The sequence below is a fragment of the Anas acuta genome, chromosome 3 (assembly GCF_963932015.1).
Source record: "Anas acuta chromosome 3, bAnaAcu1.1, whole genome shotgun sequence".
Classification (NCBI taxonomy): Eukaryota; Metazoa; Chordata; class Aves; order Anseriformes; family Anatidae; genus Anas; species Anas acuta.
The window spans coordinates 38,023,020-38,045,208 of record NC_088981.1 but is presented as its reverse complement, the minus strand read 5'-3'; the positions used below and the strand labels follow the sequence as shown (position 1 = coordinate 38,045,208).

General features: G+C 39.5%; 1 long non-coding RNA gene across 1 annotated transcript; it reads right to left on the bottom strand.

The window, feature by feature from the left end:
* Window positions 1–19,859: 19,859 nt before the first annotated feature.
* Window positions 19,860–21,256, bottom strand: LOC137852991 (uncharacterized). The gene is made up of 2 exons (XR_011094136.1): window positions 21,170–21,256; window positions 19,860–20,705 (listed from the first exon to the last, which is right to left on the bottom strand). It is a non-coding gene; the product is annotated as an uncharacterized lncRNA (long non-coding RNA).
* Between the last annotated feature and the right edge of the window lie 933 nt (window positions 21,257–22,189).

Below are 22,189 nucleotides of genomic sequence, written 5' to 3'. Positions count from 1 at the left end.
GGAAAGAAGTTGATTAACTCACCTAGGCTTGCTGAGACTGCCTGTAGAAGAAACAACAGCAAAACATAATGCTGAAATGACTTGCTTGGAGATCTGTGTTGAATTTTGCTCTTTGGTCCTGTAAATCCTGCAAAGTAGGAGCAACCACAGTACTTTAGGTGTGTCGGTATGATCTTAGAAGAGTTGGAGCAGCCATCTTATCTTGCATCTGAAGCCAATGACCTCTGTGGAGCAAGTCATGGTGGGACACAATGGTGGAACTTCTTTCCCACATGGTGGGACTTCTTTCATCATACCTCAAACCTAGGTTCTCTTAACCAGCTTTTTTGATGCTAGTAATTCTTCTTCTTCCTCATAAATGCAGGGTACTTGGTTTATTCAATCATCATCAGGGAGCTGCGTGGGATTCAAGATTCACAGAGAAGAGAAAATTTTTTGAGGTGTGAATATGTGGTGATAGATCAGAAAGTAGAAGAAATAATAATTTCTGTCATGTGGTTTATTATTTTCACCATTCTCACAGTAATTTGTCAAGCACCAAGTCAAACAACAGATAACAGGACTTAATTCGCATCTTCAAAGTGAAGCATACATATTTTTCAGACATCTCCTATAGACTTTGTTCTTACATTCGCAAATATCCTTCAATGGCACTGAAATCAACAGGGATTTTTTTGCAGAGTGAGATAGTCTTTCAACAAATTAATACTCTCCATAAGTAAGAGGGGTGGACTGAACATATTCAGCACAGTGAGGCAATCAGCAGAACTGAGGACAGCATGGTGGAGCAAAGGTGCCACAAGAAACTATCTCAGTGAAAATAACTGAATAAGTCAGCTGTTCTGTATTACAAGTCATAACTGTGATAATGACCACACCTTGTGGACGTGTTGCTCTCCTTTTGCCAATGACTGTTTCCTATTGGGTGACTTCTTCAACATAGTCAGGATATTTCTGCTGTTGCAATGCTTACACACAAAGGTCCTCGTGCCAAATAACATCAAATAACATCATACTTTTGCTGGAGGGTATTCATGGTTATGTTTTCTTCAAAACATCCCTAATTAATTTTGCCAAAGCCACCCACCTTCTGCTATCTGTCAGGTGGCAAGAAGAAAGAATGTGACTCCAGACGGCTAGACATTTTGAAGGACAGAAGTACATGTGGTGAGGTGAGAAGAGTATGGAGACAAATTCAGGCAAACACCTCACAATAGCTTCTTTTATATGATAGCCTGTAAATCATAATAGGCTATTATATCTATAGTATATAAAATAGGGAGTTAAAAACCCACAGATTAAGAAATTGCAACAATGTTTTGAAGCAAGAAACACTAAAGCCCTTTTTGGTCTAATATATCAATGATGTTAACAATACAGTTATTGTAGTGACTCTTTTTAACCAGTAAGCTGAGTCCTCGTAAACAATGCGCATAGTTCATACTTCCTGTTAGAACAAAGGTGTATTATCATTTACCTTAACTGTTTCCATGTCTCCATTTACTTCCAAATATTTATTTTAATTGTGGAAAGAAAATTATATACATGACATGTTAAGAAATGGCCTGCACTTCCATAGGCCACATTCTATATTCCTTGCTTTCTTTGCACTGCCTTGCCTACTTTGCACTCCAATTAACTTCACTAGGAGTAATGTTTATGTGCATACCCACAAGAAATGAATATATATATAACCTGGCCTCACACAGCTCCACAGCACTGAACAGAAATCCCAGTAGAACTTCAGCTATGGTAGCAATCATGCTTTCATGACCAAATGTAGGTTGTAAGACAATGTTTAACAATCCATAAAAACTTTTCTTTAGAGTATGCAATCCCTAAATGTCATTTTGCTCTTTGCTCCTTTTGTTAGGGTTTATTAGACTATTTCATATTTACCTTTCTGTTTATTTTGTAAAAGTATACTTGTCTAGCACACATTTTTATGCCAGCCTTGCTTTGCATTTTTACAGTCTGCTAATTAGACCATTTTAACTAATTTGTTTGCATTTTGTATGAGCAAGTTGGGCTTTTGGATTGACTAATGTAATTGCAGCCAGTTTCTGCCAAATACAAATTACTCTTTCTAGTGTGAGCTAGAGAGAAAAGTAAATATTTAATAGCCATCAATACCCTCGCAGCATTTTAGAGTGTGTGGTGTGTTGTTTTTTTTATTCCTATGGAAAGTTTAAATAATTTCTTCAGTGCTTGATTGCACTTTAATGTTAAGAAATTATTTTTTAATCTTTTTTTTTCTGAAATAATAATGAATTATACACGTTAGTATCTCCATAAGGGCTTTATTTCTGTGTACTGTGCAGTTTTAAATTCTAAGCTTTGAGATTCCACATCTCAAATTTACTTGTGTAGCTTTTTATGTATTGAATAGAGTCTCCTGAATCATTTTTCCTTGAATGTACCTGGATTTCAATGTTTACAAGTGGGTGTACCTGGATTTCGATATTTATAAGTGGATGAAGTCAAGTCTCCTATAACTGTTAAATCAAGGGTCTTTTTATTGATTTTCCTTTTCTTTATTCTTTTTCAGAAGAGCATAGAAGACAGAAACTGGTTACCAAATCTCAGCATTATTGGTATCTGTATTTTGTACAGCATTCCTTATGTTCTTCATCTGTGCAGAAAAGGACATAAAGACAAAGGTGTACCAGAGATTTAAGCAGCATAAAGCTCCTCAGTTTTCAGCCTGACTCTTCCCAGCTTACTTGCTACCATACAGATGGACAAGACCTCTTGCTTGCCAAGGCAGGGCAGGGCAGGGCAGAGCAGGGCAGTTCTTTTCCTTCCTCTCTTCCTTCCCCAGGCCTCCCTCCCACCATCATCTACACAGAGGATAGCAGTCAATCTGCCTTACCTGGAGAGCTGGTACCAAAATGTTGTTCTCAGACCATGCTTCTCAGTTCAGGGTCAACATAAAAACTCTAGCAAGTATTGCTTTCTGACAAAATTTGGTAATGGTGTTCTTCACCCCAGCATAATCACCTGCAACAGTGTTACTGGATTTTACCTGGGTTATGAGTTTTCAGGCTCTAATTTCTTTTCCCACACATAGCTGTCAAATGCACAATGCATCAATGCTTCAGCACCTGAATTTCTTAGTGGATCTGGTCCACAATACTACTCTTTGTTCTGCAAAAGATGTGAGGAAACTCTACTCTGTGATGCAAAACGTGATTAGGTTTTTACACAGAAATTATTTCAGCACAGCTCAACTGCCAGTTTTCCACCAAGTGATGAAATGTGTTCTCTTATTAGCTAAAGAAAGTGTAATCTTGCTCTCACTGGAGTCATTAGAAGGCCTTCTTTTCAGTATAATAGGTGTTTTAGGGGCATCTTTAATTTAAATTAAACTAGAAGGTAAAAAGGGGAATGTCATCCCACCTTACAGGTTACTAGTATCTGTGAATATCTCTATAGTTAGAGAATAGCATCTATTTTCCCAAGTTTTAATCTAACAAAGGTTAAGTTTTCTACATTTCATGTGGTCTTAGTGTATTTCTGTCCTTACCTAATTTCTTGTCTGTTATCTTGTGCAGCTGGTACCAGTCCCAAGTGGCTGTGTGAAGGAGCTCCTGCTTTTGACCATCTTACTCTTTCATCTGATTAATCTAAGATGGTAACAGATCAACAGTGAGATCCAGAACTAAGGAGAGAGAAATCAAAACATCTTTTAGCTGACTTCTTGACATGTCAGTGCTCATTTTCATTTCAGATACGGTGCAACTTCATGTAATATTGAACCATCCATAATCATTAATTAACAGGGTAAAAACATAATCATTGCCGAGTGACAACATAGTAATGTCATCATCAGGGTATATAACCAGGCTCCGAATTTCATAACTGCAACTACCAAATTCCTTCTCTTAGTCCCATCCCTATTACATCAAGTTTGTCACAGAGCATGAAACAACATGTTCTTGATCAATGTTCTGTCACTGTCCCTCACTGTCTGCGCAATCCTCCCATGAAGCAACAAGAACAAGCACATTGCAAAAAGTGATAATCTTGTTTCTGGTGTTTGCCTTGCCTAGATGAACAGGCAGATTATTTGGTCAGCAAAATGACCATACTTTTCTGAGAAAGTGAAACTTCTACTATTAACAGGCAGTATTACCTGCCTGGTGGATAATGGATAAGTTAGTGGTTTTGCTTTGCAACATTTTGCCTGTAAACCCAATGCTGTCAGTCCTGGATATCTGCACTTTTCACATACATCAGTGGCAAATCTGAGCATATAGTTCAGTGGTAGGATTTGTCTACTTGGATCAAATATTTTTTTTTTAATTTAACACTACATTTAATACTGAAAATTAATACTAAGAAGTAAATTTGGTAATAAATTTAATATAATTATTTTATATAAGTTTAATAAATTTGATTTAATACTAATTTTAATGTGTGTTTTCCATTATGAACATGGTTACTTTTTGGGAACAGTGCTTTGGGGTCCTAATTTGTATTGAATTTCTTTAACAACTACTTTTGGATCCTGGATACAGATACAATCAACTTCTTGTGTACCATCATATTTGTTTATTCAGCACCAGTATTTTGGAAACAAAGAGGGAGGATTTTCAAATAGATTTTAGTATGCATCCAATAATTTTTTGAGTGTGCTTGTCTGAATACATTTGGAAAAGTTGGTGTCATTTTGGTGCCTGTGAGAGGACATAAGAGGACAGAGGCTTTGAAGACAGTACCATCATGCAAGAGGTCTGCCTAAAATAGCTGCATGGATTGTATTTAGAAATAAGAAGGGAGTTAGGCTATTTTCTCACTTCTGACCATTCTACAGTTTCTCTATGCCTATATTCCCATGCTGCTAATAGGACACAAGTAACACAATAGCACTTTAGCCTTAAGCAGCTGGCCTCCACACTGATATAAAAGTGAGCATGTCAGCTAGCACTTACTGTGCTGCAGAGAAGAAACTAAACAAGAACTGGACTGACTCTGTTTTAAGCCATAGATAACTGAAATCCATTTTAATCATTTCAGTCCCAGGAAAGTATTTTCTAAATGTGTTATGTCAAAACATCCCAAAGAGTGACATGTAATCCAAGGCACATGTTTTATTCTCGATTATATTTGCAAATTCAATCTCAGTCCTTTCAAGGCATTTTGAATTGAAAGTAATATTGTTAAATGCTTATGTTCTTGATATTTGACTAAAGCAGTGCCACAAGAATATGCAACAAAGGACTTCAGTACTGTAATTTATTTATTCACTGTATAACCCATCTCAAACAACTGACAATTTTTACAGATCTGACCCTCCTTGAGAGATTTAGTCATTCTCCAACAACGAACAGCAGGAGATGAGAAGATGTTAGAAATAATAATAATTAAAAAAAAAAAAAAAACACGCATAGCACTTTCCAAACTATTAAATAAATAAGTGCACAAATTGAAATACAGATGCTTTTCACCAGCTTCATCACAAGACCTTTCAGTGTCTGCTCTCTGCTTTGGAACCCTCTATTTCTTTAAAAGCCTGTGAAAATGTCTATACACTGTCACGTCCTGCCAAAACTATGCAGGGAAAAAAATCCCAGACATTTAATTTTCTCACAATGACTTGACTGCTTCTGTTGTGTTTAGTTGTGTCAGTAATTTCCAGAATTTGATATTTTGATGCATTTTTTTTTTTTTTAATTTTGGAAATTTGTGATTATTCTTAAATCCAGTACTTTTGTATCAGGAGGGTAGTTCGAATGTGAGGGGTGGTGCATGAATGTCTCTGTGTTGTTGTAACATTCCAGCAGGAAAATTCTTGATCCAAATGATGAACATAAAATATGGTATAGTTTTTAAAAATATACCTCCTTCCATTAAGGATAGACGCTCTTAGAAGACAAATTTCCATGTGAATGGTGAGACACTTTGCAATTATTGTGTAAACCAAAAGGGGAAATGCCAATCATCAATTTTAGACTATTTTATTTATACCAAACAATAGGTGTTTCTGGTGTTAATTAAACTCTTCCAAGTATCTGAGCAGTGAAATGTTGTCCAAGAGAAACTGTTGGTTCGTTTTATGTAATTTGCACCTGTAGTTTAGACAGGATAGATCAAACTGCAGATATGTTTATGGAAGGTACATGAGAGAAAGCGTATGCAAAACAGTGATGTGAATAGTGGGAAAAAACAAAAGCTGAAAAAGAAAACATAATGGTTTGATTAGCTAGTGATATTTGTGGAAGACCTTGTACTCACCCGGAAACTGATACTAAAATACCTTTTCTCATAGGTTTTCTCATAGATTGCTACATTATCACAGGACTTGTATAAAATTTGAAGATTCAATCAAAGTCTGGGTTTGTAATTCAGAGTTTAGATCTACATATGGCAATTACTTACATAATGCAATTTAACACAAAGAGATGCTGATATTGCTGTTAATCATAAAAAATTGTTTGCAAAGATGAACATCACTTGAAAAGGTGGTAAAGACACAATGAACATGAGCCAAAATTCTAAATGGTTAACCTGTTCTATAATGTGTGTAAGATATACTTAAAAAAAAAAAAAAGGAATGCCAGATATGTTTGCAAGTGGCTTTAGATTAACAAGGGCAGATATAATCCAAAGTACTGTTTAAAGGTCAGTGAAAAGTTTAAAGGTTAAGCCCTGCTGCTATTTTTTTTCAGTTCAGACTACAGGGAGTTCAAAAAGAAAGGACCATTTCTACTCTGTTACACTACTGTGAATTTAGTATTCACAAGTGTTTGGCCTTAGTTGAATTGATGTGGACTTAGAGCACAAGGGCTAACAGTTCTGGTTGTGTACTGATGCTTTGCAGCTTGGTAGGGAGAACAGGTTTTGTTCTGCTGCTACTTTCGCCTGGGGAAAAAAAAATATATATATATATATATATATATATATATATATGTGTATGTATCCATATATCTTTGCCCATGGAAATTTAAGAGCAGCATACTGTAGAGGTTGGAAATAAATATACTGGGAATGGTGATATCTGTATTAAATACGTATATTTTATGATCAATATGTTATAGTTTGAATATTATGCTTCCTACATCAATTCTACAGCATTTTTTAAATATGGCTTAGCTGTTTGATTACTTTTTACAACGACAGATTTCTTAAGAGTAAAATCATCATATTCCCATTTCTATAATTACCTAACAGGAGCCAAACTACTGAATTGAATGTCTTATTTCAAATGAGATTTCCAGGTAAGATCATCTGAGCAAATGTATCAAAATACTGTGCCTCTTGTGTGACTTTACATTTTCTTTTCGATTACTTTTTCCATTATTAGCTGTAATAAAACCATTCCATTTACCAACAGCTTGGTAAAAAATGTCTGCCATCAACTGACAATATACATATCTTGATCTTTTCTTCCTGGAGACATCCTTCAAGTCTCCCCCTTGGACTCCACTCTTACCTACATTCCCAGGGACAGCAAATCTTCCAAAGGGTGTGGAGTTCAGGGTCACTCCTGATACAATGTACAGACCCAATGCACTTGAACTCTGGGATAGCGCCTTTACCTCCTCTTTGGCTACACTACCTACCAAAAGCCCATCTGCAATTCTTCTATCCTGGCCAAATCCCTAAACAGTAACTACTGGAGAAAGTTACTTAAAGAAAATGTGTAGAGTTTAGTGACGAATATGCAGAAAGAATACAAACTACACTCTACATATTCCCCTCGAGTATCTTCCCAGAATGGTATCTGGAGAATTATCTGGGTTAGAAGCAACAAGGAGCCTTGCATGCTCTTTTAATTCCTGCTAGGTCCTACAGGCTCTTTGAATCGCATGTTTGTTCCTGTGTCCTCTCCACAGATCTTCCTCAGCTCCTTTAATTTTGCGTCCTGTCTCTGTGCTGTCTCTCCAAGTATCCCCTCATCATCTCCACTGCTCCCCAGAGCTCCTGTTCTTGTTCATACCACAGTGTCCCACAGCCTTCCCATACCTCCATATGCACAGTTCAGGGTCAGTTCTCACATCACAGTTTCCTATCAGATTTTCAAACCAGGTAGGCTTTCAAACATAGCACTATGGAGAAGCTTTTTACATTTTTTTTAAATGTATTTTATATTTCATATTTTTTCCTTATGAAACTCTCTGAAGGAACAAAACAAGTCTTAAGTCATGATCTAATGTAGAAGAAAGCAACAAGTGTTGCATAGGGGGTAAAGATCAAAAGAGGCTGCCATTTCTGAATACATCCAAATATTCCTGAGAAAACACTACATGGTTCTAGTAATTATGACCGGTTTTATGATGCGCCTTAAAACTAGTGGCTCGATAAGCTATAAAACTTTTCCTCTGCTTTATCAGATATCTGCAAAAGCTCTTCTAGCAAAAAGAAATGTCTGTATGGCCTTGTTTGTTTGTTTGTTTGCTTGCTTGCTTGTTTGACCTTCAAAAACATTCAGACAAAAAAAAAAAATTAAATGCTTGGATATTGGCACAAAATGGATCCACAAGAATGAGAACTTGAGCAATGTATATTCATTTCAAAAGTCAAGGAAATATTGATGGAAAACATTTCTGCATCTTCCACTGGAATTACTGAATAGATTTGATTAAATATATAAACTTCACTTTGCTATTCAAGTTCACAAAGCATGTTTTGAATAAAAATTATTTTATTAACATACTGACATGATCTAGTCAAACAAAATTAAATGTGTTTTGGGGTAATAAAATGTAAAGTCTTATTTAAGTATCTTTGCTTTTTTTAAAACAATGGAGAGAGAGATTTCTGCAGAAGCAAAATGATATTCCCACAAAAACTGTAAATTAAAATCATTAACCTCAGCCTTGCCATAAACATCTTTTTCCTCAGGGGCATGAACCAGCTGTCCTCAAAGAGAAATTTTAGTTTCAGAAAGCTCTTGGGAAAAATATACAAAATACACTGTTACACTATAAATAAAATATGACAAGTTGTCTCTGATCTGTTTTTACTAATCAGTGCAAGATTAGAAGACAGAAAGATCACTCTTAGAATAAAAATCAACAGTCTTAGGTATATAGGGAAGCTTCTGAAGGAAAAAGCTAGATTTTAAATAAGGAATTAGATAATAGGTGCAGGTGTGCCAGTTCATACTAGATTTTCCTGACTGTGAAACATGAGTGATAATTCTTACCTTGCTCGCAGCAGCTGACACCCTTTAGTTTGAACAATACTTGATTTTGCCTTGTCCCTTGATTGCTCCAGTGCACCAGGGACTGCCTTTTTAGCATTTTGCCCTGACATACTTGTTATCTGCTACCTCAAAGTTTTTGATGGTGCTGTGTATGTACATGATGCCTCATAAGCAGTAAGGTTCAAAATTGCTGAACTTGTGCACCCATGCGTTACCCTACATGCATGAATAATCTAGTTAATGAAAGGATGGCCAGGGGAAAGCGTAGCCTTTCTGTAAGCTTGGGATGTGAAGGGTAAGCATGGGCTGTGGTTGGCACTGGGAAGATCTAAAACTGCCACTGACCCATTGCATGATTCTGAGGAAGTCATTTCACCTTTCTATTGTGCTTTTCTTCTCAGCCTTCCTCTCTACAACCCGCCAGCCCTTCACAGCGAGATCTGTCTCTTAAGATATGTGTCTCACAGCAGGAGCTCAGCTGGAGTTTTCAAATTAGAGCTGATTGGGAATTTTTCAACAAAATGTATTTTCATTAGAAAATGCAGCTTGGTTTCATTGCAGATCTGTAGTGCAGTAGTGAGGATGCTTACCCAATATGATGATATGCAAATTCAAAAACAACTCTGAACAATATGTTTTTATAGGAAGTAGATCATCCGTACCAGGAGCTGTGGAGTGCAGCTTGCCCTAGGATAACTATCAGTCTGTGGGTGAATTGACACAGTCATCTCTAGCTGGAGAGACAGTGGGTCAGGAATTTGAAAATGAGTAACCTGTATGCCAGGTGAGATGGTGTGGTGAGATGGTGTGATGTCTCTCTCTCTCTTTTTTTCTTTTTTTTCCTTTTGGTCCATGTTAGTTTTGTGAAACATTCTAAAAGCACTGGGTTTGCTACAGGAAGGAACTGGAGCAATAATGAAATCTTGGGACATTTTATGGAGTGGGTTTACTTGGTCTCACTTGGTTCTACTCCAAACCTCACAAACTGTTAACTGTGAGATCAGACGTATCTTCTTTTGTGAAATATATATATAGTCTAAACGAGACAGACAAGTTCAGAGTAAATCATGACCAAATACTTGAGAAGAACTAAAGATGGAATACTGGAGATCTCATAATTATTAAAAACAAGCTGTCCCAAACCTGGGACACCTGGAGTACTTCATTCAATTCTGGGGCTCCCAACAAAAGGCGGGTATGGACCTATTACAGTGAGTCCAGAGTAACGCCATGATGATGATTAGAGGGTTGGAGTTTCTCTCCTGTGAAGACAAGCTGAGGGAGCTTGGGTTGTTCAGCCTGGAGAAGAGAAAGCTCTGGGGAAACCTTATAGTGGCCTTCCAATAGCTAAAGGGGGATTAAAAAAAAAGTTGAGGAGGGACTTTTCATCAGGAAGTGTAGCAATAGAACAAGGGGGAATGGCTTTAAACTAAGAGAGGGTAGGTTTAGATTAGGTATTAGAAATAAATTCTTTCCTATGAGGATGGTGAGGCACTGGAACAGGTTGCCCAGAGAAGCTGTGGGGCAGGGATGGGGCATCCACTCAAGGGCCAGGCTGGCTGAGGCTTTGGGCAGCCTGGTCTGGTGGGAGATGTCCCTGCCCATGGCAGGGGGGTTGGAATCAGATGATCTTTAAGATCCCCTTCAACACAAACCATTCTGTGATTCTATGAAACATGAGGAAGGAGATTGCAGTAGGCCTGTGTGGGCAAAGGAACATGTAAACCAAAGGGAATAGTAATAAAGTATGCATGACTGAGAACCTGGGGTTAAAATTCAGGCACTGGAATTGCACTGGGTCTGTTGTGGTGTAATCAAGGCACAAACTGATGTCTGTCATTGACATTGCCACTGTGCTCACCTTTCAGTAAGATTAAGATGTCTTTCTCTGGGAGCTAACTTTGCTTAAGCTTACTCCAAGAGTTTTCACTCTAATTGATCAGTCAGAGCAAATAATTTTTCAAAACTGCAAAACAGCATTCTAGGAGAATATACCGAGAAATGAGTCAAACCCTTGAAGAAATCTCAATAAAATATATATACAGTACAGATCAACAATAAAATCATTAGATTAGGTTCCTTCTCTATGAGGACAGTAACTTTTCCAGTGCAGGATGATGACCTGTATTACTTCTTCAGAAACAAACAAACAAATCTGTTTCTTATAAATAGTATAACTAGTGTAAAAAGAATGAACTATGGAGTCTGTTGTGGACAAAAGGTTTACCCATGAATCCTTCTGCTTCATAAATTGAGATTAAAAAAAGAAAAAAATTGAGACAAACAAGCACTGACCTGTGAGTTAACCAAACACATAGATGAATTCAGAGATGCTGTCCCGTGGTGGGGAAATACCCAGCATAAGCACTGAAGAAATGTTTATAGAGGAAAGTTATGTGGATTTTCAGGCAGTGGAACAGCAGTGGTTACGTCTTGCTGAAATATCATAACCGCAATGAAGTGGCAAAGATGGCAACTGATGTGTCAAAGACACACAAATCCATCTTATAGGGCTGACAACTTGGTATGATTGCTCTCCAAAGATAACTTTATAACTTGCTGAAGTGTGATTTAAGGATGCCCCGGAGCAGCACTAACTTGTGTACCTTTCTTGTGGATAACTTTAAAAGCTATAGCTTTAGTTAATAGCTTATGCAATTTTTCATTTGACCTACGGGTGTCCTATGTGGGTGGGATTCTCAAAAACATTCAAGCCCAGATCCACAAAGGGATTTACAAAGAAGTGGTTGCACCTATAGTGTGCACAGGGAGTGGAGCAGAGGGTTGGCCATGGTTTAGCCTGTGACCTAGGGAGGAGGCAGAAAAGGGGCTGCAACACCCTTAAATCTTCACCCAGAACACTACCCATATTCAAGTGTGAAATTGTTCTGGACTAGGCTCTGTTGATGTCTTAGCTTTGTTGTCATTGAAATGGAGTAAAATTAGGCCCCAGCCAAGTGTTCCTGGAAAGGCCAGACTGAATCTTTCATTTTCTGCTGCAGCTTTGACCCTTTCTGAAATATTGTTTAGAAAGGAGTACTTGCATCTTATTATCAGGTAGACCACAGCAGCAGGAAAAAAAGGTGTGCTGTTTTTGTTTCAATGTTTTGTTTTTCAGGTGAATTGTTATACATACATGCAAGAATAAAAAGGATGATAAAAAACATAGTATGATATCCAGTTTGGTCCCAGTAATGATAGATGCCTAGATGCTTTAATCTGAAGAATCTGACAAACTACATGCAACTCAAACTGTAGATCTTGGAATGCACCTTCCCTTTTTGATGTTAGCAAAGAAGAGGGGTTGTATCTTCATATGTTTCAAACACCAGGATAAATCATGTCTTCTATGGGAAATAACCCCTAAGCAACAATGTTTCTTATAAGTAAGCCTTCTGAGAAGCTAAATTATTCCCTTTTTTTCCCTGTCTTTTTGCAGAAGTGCACCATCTTCTGTGGCATTTGTGCACCCAGAAGATGGTTTGAAAGGCCATAAACCATCAAAATAAATAAATGGTTGAGAATAGCTAAAGTCCTTAAAACATCATGCTATAAAAAAGGTCCAACCCTGGCAACTTCTGCATGAATGCTAGATGCTGATTTGCTTCCTCAGACCCAGAGGCCTTTCAGAGGGTCTCTGAAATGTAAGATGGAGGTTGGACTGACCTCACACATGCGGAGCAGGCAGGGCCAAAACAGTAGAAGATAACCACTCAGAGCTATGTCCTGATCCCAGTCAGTAGCTGAATTTACACTACTGTTAGTGGGGAGAAAGAGTCTTGAAGTCAGGAGAGAGTGTCAAGGGTCTTTAGAGCTCCTCAGAGGCTCAAGTGCTAGCAGAACATGCTCATCTAGCTTTCACTATGAAAACTTAGTAAAGTTAAATCAGGATTAACTAATTTCTGAGGGCTGCAGAGTGAACTGAAGAAGGATTCCTGTTTGTCTTCTAGGGATAGTGTTATGGGAAAGCCTGTAAAGCTGTAGGTCCAAGTGGAGAGCCTCCTCTGACTTTTGGGGAGGCATCAACTGCAGTTAAATATCAGTGCATAGGGATAAATATCAGTGCAAGGGATGATAAGAATTCATCTTGAAAGACTTATTTTACCCACACCTGGAGGAAAAAGGATGGTAATACTACTGCTGTTGTAGCTCTGATGGTCTAAGGGTAGGATAAGAATTAGAGAGAGAGGCAGTACTTTCCTTTAGGCCAATTGTTTTAACCAGGGAAAGAAAAAGCCTTGCAGACACAAGTCCTCTTGTATGCAAAAACTTTCTTCCTGTCATAGATATCGGTTATTCTAGTGGAAAATGTTTCTTTTCCTGTAACTTTACCTCTGAAGTAAAGTGAAATCTGAACTTTACTCCATTGATAAATACTGGATGATCTAAGCTTACCCAGTAATTTAGTCTTGATAGTGTTTATTGGGACAGCTGATGAACAAACAACACACTTTTTCTGAAGACTGACATGATGTTAATGCTAGTCAAAAATGGTATTTTTTTCTTCAGTGGGTATATTTTGTAGGAATAGTGATTTAAAGTCTCATCCTTGAAGAAAGTCATCGCAAAGTATCTGATCACTTAACTCCTGAAGGTGAAATATGGGTCCTATGGAGCTGGTATGGTTATAAGGGTGCATAGGCTTTGGAACAGTATATTTGTAATAGGATAGATGTTGGTGTAGAGCATGGGTGAAGAGGAAAGCAGATTCTGACCTTAAGCACTCACATACTGGCTCTTGATAAGAAGTCAAGTAAGTATTTCATGCTGTGTGGCACTCCAACATTTACGACCTTTTGTCCTCACTGATAAAGAAAACAACACTGACACACAAGCAGCAGAGAAGTCAAATAAAAATAATTTCAGCTACTTCCTACTTCATAGAAAAAAAAATAAACTGCTACTGTTGTCCTCAGCCTTAAAAAAAAAAAAAAAAAAAAAAAAAAAAGCTCTGTCAGATAAAATGTACCATTCACTTTAAACTGTATGCTCTTGTTGCTCTAGCATTTTATTCCTTTTGCACTCTCTAGCTCTCAAATGAGCAAAAATCTGAGGGTGATGCTTAGAGATAATAGGGAGAAGTAGGTTTCTTTTTAAACCTGTCTAGTTCCGAGAACTAAGTTATTTCTTCATTGTAAAGTCAAGGAAAAATAAGGAAAAGTGACTCAAAAGGAGCATCTGCAGTCAGATTTGGAGTGACTGTTTTCAAAATCTGTTTTCTCTCACACATATACTTTGTCGTTTTGAGAGTTACGTTGAAAAAGATGATTGTGGTCTACTTAAAAAGAAACAGAAACATGAAAGTGGGATAGTCTTCCAGAGCTTGGAGTCTGGGGCAGGCACATTGTATTTCTGAGTCTGCCTTAAAGTCTAAGTCAGTCACTCTTTCCCCATTTTAGAATCTAATCTGAAAGAGGGTACTAATAGTATTTCCTCTCACCTATCAATTTTCAGTTACTGTTCATTTTAATCACAGGTGCCATCGGAGACTGTTTCTTAATGTATATCATTACTTTGGCCAGCACGAAGGGGTTCCTGTTTCTCTTGGCACCCCTAGATGTAGGAATAATACAAATATAGTCAGTGTTACAACTATAAGCAAAGTCTTTAAAATAACATAGAACTCAGCATATACACATATTAATATGTAAATAATAAGGCACATATAACATTAGCATAAATAGAGGAAATCAGGTAACAAAGCACAAAGACAGAAAGAAAGTATAAAATCAGTCTTAATCAAATGGTTTCTACTTCATTTATTTTTGTCCTGCTCTGACTGGTGTAACTTATAATTAGTCTCTGCCTGCAGTGTTGTGGTTCCAAAGAATTGTGGATTAAGGAGAAACTCTAGAATTTCTCCGTAACCTGACAAGTTATAACCTGAAAGCTACACTTAGTCCATTAAAGATTTTTCACAGTGACATTTTAGTGCAGCTAGGGAAATATGCCACTTTGCCATTTATCATTTTCAGGGCATGGACAGTGAAAAGGAGGCTGCTATGAAGAACAAAATAAAAAGGATTACATGTATAGAAGTGAAGTGAAGAATACTGATAAATATACACCACTGAATGTCAGCAAATGTCACTTGAGAAGCCATTTGCAGCTACCAGAACAGCCTTGAAACCCAGCAAAAGTAGCAAAACCAGGCAAAACAAGTTGGGTGTACTCACTTCCACATGAATAAGCAATAAACCTCTCTGAAGTTACACCAGAAAGTTGTTAAACTTGATAGATGAATCTTTTCAAAATTGCTCTGTCTCATACAGTATATGGCTACAAAAGACTATGGATGGTTTAAAGTGAAAAAGAGAAAGCATTGCTGAGAACACTGCGATTTAAGAATTTTTGTTCAAACACTTGTATTCTGCTTTGTATTAAAGGGATGGTTTGAACAAAGGAATGATTCATCACACAACTTTTTCTTCCATGGGGCTGCTTTTATTTTTTTATTTTTTTGTCTGAACTTGATTTGAGATTCAGTCTACTGCATTGTTATCATTTCTCCTTTAAACGTGTTTGTCATTCTAGCAAGAGGACTTTGAGTTAGATCAGTTTGGGTTCGATAGGCAGATACGTTTTTCACAACGAAAGCTTATGTGTTGGAAAACTTCCATTGGTATCTATCTAGCATGCTACCTAAGTGTAAGCAAAAGACCTCTTGGATGTCTTTTGTCTTTCCAGAAGTATCTGATTTGTGAATGGATCAGCTTCATTTTGGTTTTAGACATGTTGACATGGAAGAAACTCTCACTACGAATGCTTCAATGTTTGAGAGACAATACAAAGATTCTTTCAGGCTTATTTTTAATCTGCTTGTCTGTTTGCAGCCTCTCAAACCACTACTCTTCTTGTTAATAAGGTAAAGTGAAGATCTTTGACTCAGAAAATATCTCCAAGGAAAAGTGAGAGTTCTTAAAATTTCAGTAACTCTACTTTTATATTTAATTTTCCATGAGACTCTTCCTCCTAAATTCTAATTCATTTTAGTAAAAACAGAGACAGCCTGCATCATTTTGATTTCATTGCAACTGTTATCCCCAGAGAACACACTCATGCAAATTTCAGATCAGTTTTGTTTTCATTAGTAAAAACCTGCAACATGGATCATGTAAATGGAGTCACACAGGAATTCCTTTATTCAAAATATTTCATACGCATTAAGATATAATGATTGTAGAACAATTTCCATTAAAATTCTTCATGAAGTTTAATGTTCATGTAAAAGCTATAAGCACCCATTCCTACAATGACATCCTAAAGCCTGGGACTTTAATTCTACAGACAGAATAAATTTCTTGTACTTACAGATCCTGTAGATGGAGTAAGGATGAACTTCCCTTTCTTGGGCAGGATATTTATACAGTGAATTTTCTTTGTAAGAGTCTTCACTCTATTCTTGCAAAATCAAAATCAAATGTGATCACTATTAGTAAAACTGAACTTTTATTAAATTAAATGTAAAGCCTGTTTAAAAATGAACAATGAAAATCAGAAAACAAAGATTAAAACATTAGGTTGTGCTCAGCACTGCATGAACTTTCTCAAACTGCTTCCCGCCACCCTCCCCCCAGTTCTTTGAAACTGAAGTAATGTTTGAGGCATAACAGATATTTGACAGCATTCGTCATACCAAAGCTCTGTAGCGGTTGTGCTGCTTCTCTGGTCTTGTTTTGAATTTCTCTGTCAATTTGAATAGACACAACAGAGTCTCAAGGAGCAATACTCACAAGCTGAGAAGACATAGGCCGTGTCAGATGCAACAAAGGGAAAAAGATATATCAGTTAGCTTGTCATAAATATAAGAGTCCCCAAAAGCTTCTCCTTTTACATAAAAGTGTGCAGTTCAGTCAAAAATACAAGAAAGCTTATTTACCTTTTATGTGTGAAATTTAATATAAGTTATGCAATAACATAGTTAATGTTTTTAAGAAACTCCAAGATGTATTGCATACATACACTTTCATCTTCAAAAGTATAGTTTATTAAAGGGTATTTGGAAAGCATGCATTCTATGCTGAGAGGATATTATTGAATAAACAGGCAGCGCATGAATAAATACGCTGATTTAGAAAAAGAAAAAAAAAAAATCTGGTTAGAAGTCTGCCTAACCTAATGAATGGTGTAGTCCTTTAGTCCTTCCTTCCTCATCCTAAACATGAATGCTGCTATCCACACCCCAGACTTGGTGTAAACTACTGAATGCAAGAGGAAAGCACCCAATGGCTTTGGATCAGGGCCTCCAGCCTCCAGGCCTGTAGGCCTGTATCAGCCTAAAGCCAACCTACGTTTTACTGTAATCAAAAGTCCCTGAAATGCAGCTGTTAAGGTATGCACAAAATATTTGAAACTCTTACTCAGACAGATATTTTCCTTTGGAATGAGTGGAACTTTAACCTAAATAAAGCTGTGTAAAATTTGGCTGTGTACAGACAGGAATACCAAAGAATCATGTTTTCTATTGTGAGGGTTGTTGTCATTTGTTTGTTTGTTTGTTTTGTGATTTTTTTATTATTATTTTTTTTTGTCTTTCCAAGTAGAAAGACCATATAGTTCTAAGTGGGGGGAGGTCATTTTTTTTGTCCTTTTTTATTTTAATGGATAAACACTGTAATGCTAGCTAAATAGAAATTCTTGTCTGTTAATAGGTTCCTTTAGTTTGTAATAAATAGGAATGCTAATGACTAAAATTTGGTATTTGGTATGCATTAGCTTTTGTAAGTCTTTTCTTTACAGGCTTCATTGACATTCAATATGGCAAGCTTCCTTTGAAACATATTTATAAAATAACTACAGTATAATTAAACCAACAAAGCCATCTTTTAAGTAAGCTTAATAGCTCAGTTTTTCACTCTGTAAATTTTTTTTATTTGAGGAGAAAAAATAGTTATGCTTCAATTCTACTGTATATTTCATTTTGCATCTGGTATTTCCCTTCCATTTGCAATCTGTGCATATCTAATTCTTGACAACTGTGATTATTAATAATTGTGTATGAAAAATATGCTTCAGAGAATCTTCCACAAGAATATTTTTGTTAATGAGAACTGAAATATATCTTGGCAAATACAATATATGTAATATATATATGTATGTATATATACATATTTCAGTAGGTAATGCTGGTGTAGTTAATAAGCAAAAATGGATTAATAGATATGGCAAATAATAATCGAAGTGGCTGCTATTTAATAAATGTAACTAAAAATGTTTTAATGATATAAAAGCAATAGGTAAATAAAAGCAATTACATTTAATTTTGCTTTCAGCTTGTGAGCATTTTCTGCAAGCTTTAATAGAGGGGAGAGCTTGTGCAGAAGGCTAATGGTAGAGTCAGTGTTAGCATTATTCATTAGGGTGTCTAAGTAGTACTTATTCCGAGATATTTCTCTGGAAGACTAAAATGTTCTTGGTAAGGGTACTTGGATCCTGATAACCCTAATTCATAATAATATCCCCCTCATTCAGAAAATTAAAGTTTACAGAGTCCTCAGCAGTTTGAAAATCTTTATACTATTTAGAACCATGATCATGTTTACTAAGGACAAGCTAAAAAGTGATAGCTCGCACTATAGTAAGTGGAACCTCGTAACTGTTTCTTAAACTCTGTCCTTTACAAGCATAATAATATTGAGACCCCATTTACGGTATGGTGAATAAAAACAGTTGACATCATTGTTATAATCTTTATTTAAAACTGTTACCAAGGTTACAAATTACCATCACTGTGTGCAACAGGTCCCTCTGAAGCAGTATCATTACAGATTAACTGTAATGTGTAGGATTATAATAAAAGGCATAAGGGATTATGCACAAGCAAAAATGCTAGAAATAACACAAATACATCTACATTATATAGTGCATCGCATTGCAAAACCTCTGTTCTCAATGCTGAAATACACAATGTGGCTTTTTGTTTAATTCGGGCATTTAAAGAGATGTTAACTGTATCCTGAAGTGGCTTTACAAATGTCAGAGCAGAGGGGGTAGGGTTTATCTCGACCTATAAAACCTCTGCTGCTGTAAATGTTCTCACATAGTCTTCACTCTTAGTGGAGCACCTAGTTTACAGGAAAATATGACTCCATTGTGTAAGGCAGGACTGCAGTAAAAGCAAACAGAGTTAGCGGCTGCGTGACCCACAGCACCACAGCCTTGAGCAGAGGCCGGGGCTCGTCCCCGAGGGTGGGCAGAGGGAAAGCGGAGCGGCAGGTGACCTTCCTCTGGCTAAGGCGGGCGGCCACCCCCGGCCAGCACCTCCGTCCCCCTGCTAAGTTACTCTACCCCTCCTTCAACTTAATGACACAAATCCGGGCTCTTAAAGTCTTTGGGACTGATCGTACTCGCTCATTTATAAATAATGATCTCCATATAGATGCATAACAACAACATACCAGAAGTGTTTGGGGAGAAATCCGATTAAGGTCTATAGCTCCCTCCCCCTCCCTCTCGCCGCCCCCCCTCCCCTCTCCCGGAGCAAAAGTCTGGCCGCAGGTCAGCTGCCGTGACTGGCCCGGGCTGAGGGGTTAAGGGGAAGAAAAGTCTCCATGCAGGCTGCCCCCCCGGACGGCGGCTGCCCCGAACGACTCGCCCCGCCGGGGTACGGCCGGCCGCTCCCTCCGGCCGCCCGGCCTGGGAGGCTCGCCTCTGCCGCGGGCAGGGACGGCGGGCATTTTGTCGGGAGAGGGTCGCTGCCAGTTGGAAGTGTGAAATCTTCTGTCGGGGCCGATTTCCCCCCGGCGCCGGCAGCCCTCGTACAGGGCTGCGGGGCCGCCCCGCTCCGCCCGGCCCGGGGTGGCTGTGACGCAGAAACGCGTTTTCCTTTCCTCTTTCGGGCGATTTAGGGGAATAGAAAAACAAACATCGGGCCGTTTCATGAAACCGGCGGAGAAAGCTCCGAAGGGAAAGAGAGCGGGGCACATCCTTTTAGAGGAAGGACAAGGGTTCTCTGAGGAGGGAAAACAAAAGATGACAGTGGTGGCTGTAACCCCACCATGAACCAGGGACCTCCTGGCCACGCTCGGAGAGCTAACCTCCCCGGACTTCCCATTACCTCTCCATGACACTTCACTAATGCTCACACAATGGCCAACTGAGCAGTTTAAGTAAAGATATTTTAACCTGAACTAAACATTGACTCCAGACAATAGGATGCAAAGCAACATCTGGTAGCACACATAAACAACGCTGTGCAACAACATATGCTCGACGTCTGGAAGTTTATGTCAACACTAAGCAGTTGAGGAGGCTGTCGCTGTTCGGCATGAAATCTTAATAAATATCTATTTGCTGTGCTTCTGAGGTGAGCATCTCGGATCCCTCCTCGCCCGACATCCTCTTCAGCTTGGGGTTACCGGCGAGACATCTTCGGGCCCCACCCGCGCCTCCTCGGAGCGAACCACCAGTGTGAGAAATGCCAAGAGAGCCCTTGGCCTGGCCTGGTCCGGGTAGGGCCGGGACATCACCGGGCTCCCCCTTCCCACCGCGGCTCCTGGCCGGCGCTGAATGGCCAACTTCGGGGAAGCGCTTCGCTGAAAGAGGAGGCTCTAGGCTAATGAAACGACGGGAGGTGACTATTGCAAACAGCTGTTCCTCATACATATTTCATTACACAATCAGATAATGCGTCTTACCACCTTCTCAATTATTCACAGATAAACATTTTCAAGACGTTTTGACATCTGTCTTAGGGCCTGCTATTAATTTAGTAATCACTGTGGTTAAAAATGTATGGGGACTGCACCTCACTAAAACTCTGATTTCGCTCACGAGGACAACTTCCGTAACAGCTCGCCCTAAGCAGGGCGAGCCATATCAGGTCAAAGAAAGCCCCAACGTGGGGGGGAGCACAGAATTTTATTCCTGCAACCCTCGGACAGCCGCAGGGGGGGTCCTGCTCTGAGCTCCGCGCGCCGCCCCCGCGGAGTGCCGGGTCGGGAGCTGCACTGCGCCGGGCGCCCCCGGCACCCTCCGAAGCTCGCAGGAGAAGCGCCGGGGAGGGACGCGGTACCTTACCCCTCCCGTCGGCCGAGAAAGCACCCAGGAAAGCCGCGTTTGTCCCTTCTGCCGGACTGTTGGCACCAGCGCTGCCGCTCTTTAAAGGGCGCTCACCGTGGCCTCGGGGAGCACCCAGAGCAAGGCAGTGCCCGGCCAGGGCTGCCGGAGAGCTGCCCACCCCCCCCACCCCCCCCCGCGGTGCCCCCAGCCTTCCACCCAGCCCCACACACCCTCGTGCGGCTTCGTGTCCCCCCTGAAACAAAGCCCGCGTGTCCCCGGCTCTCGTCCCCACGACGCGTCGAGGAAGTTTGACAGAAAGTTTTTTTCATTACCGCTCGGGCTGGGTTTGAAATCGCAAGGCTTTAAGGAGTCGAAGCGTCTTAAAACTACTTCTATTGTGTATCTTTCTTGGCAGTAATCCCTTTTCTTAAAGAAGGACACCCCCCAAAAACAGACGCGCACACGTACAGCTACCAGATGTTACACACGAGCCTTAAAGAGCAAGCTAAACGAGCAATGGGGAGAATGAAATCTCGCCAGCTCTGTTTCAGACATTTTATTGATTAAATTCAACCATTCACTGCCTCTCTCCTCCTTCCCCTTCCTCAGGCTACCGCTTTTAACCACAAACTTCACACGCAAGCAAAAATCTGTCCCCTCCTCGAGCCCCCTCCCCATGCCCACATAACTGGTTGGGGGCAGGAGGACGAACATGTGTGTTTTTCCCTTCCTTCCACAAACCATCCCGATTACAACTACTTTCCAGAGCCGCGGTCTCGCCAGTGGCACGGGGCTTTTGCTTTGCAGGAGGCGCGGCACCTGGGGGGGGGCAGCCACAAGCGGGGCTCTCGGGCTCCTCTCCCCGACCTACAGGGGTTTCGCCGCCTCCCCTCTTTTGTGTCGTGTCGTCGTCGTCCCCCCCCCAAAGACACCCCCGTCCTGTCCCGGAGGTGGCACACGGGGGTCCTGACGGCAAACACGGCTAAAACAGGGTTGGCCGACTCGGCTCAGCACATCCCGGCGGGCAGCCGGCGTGCG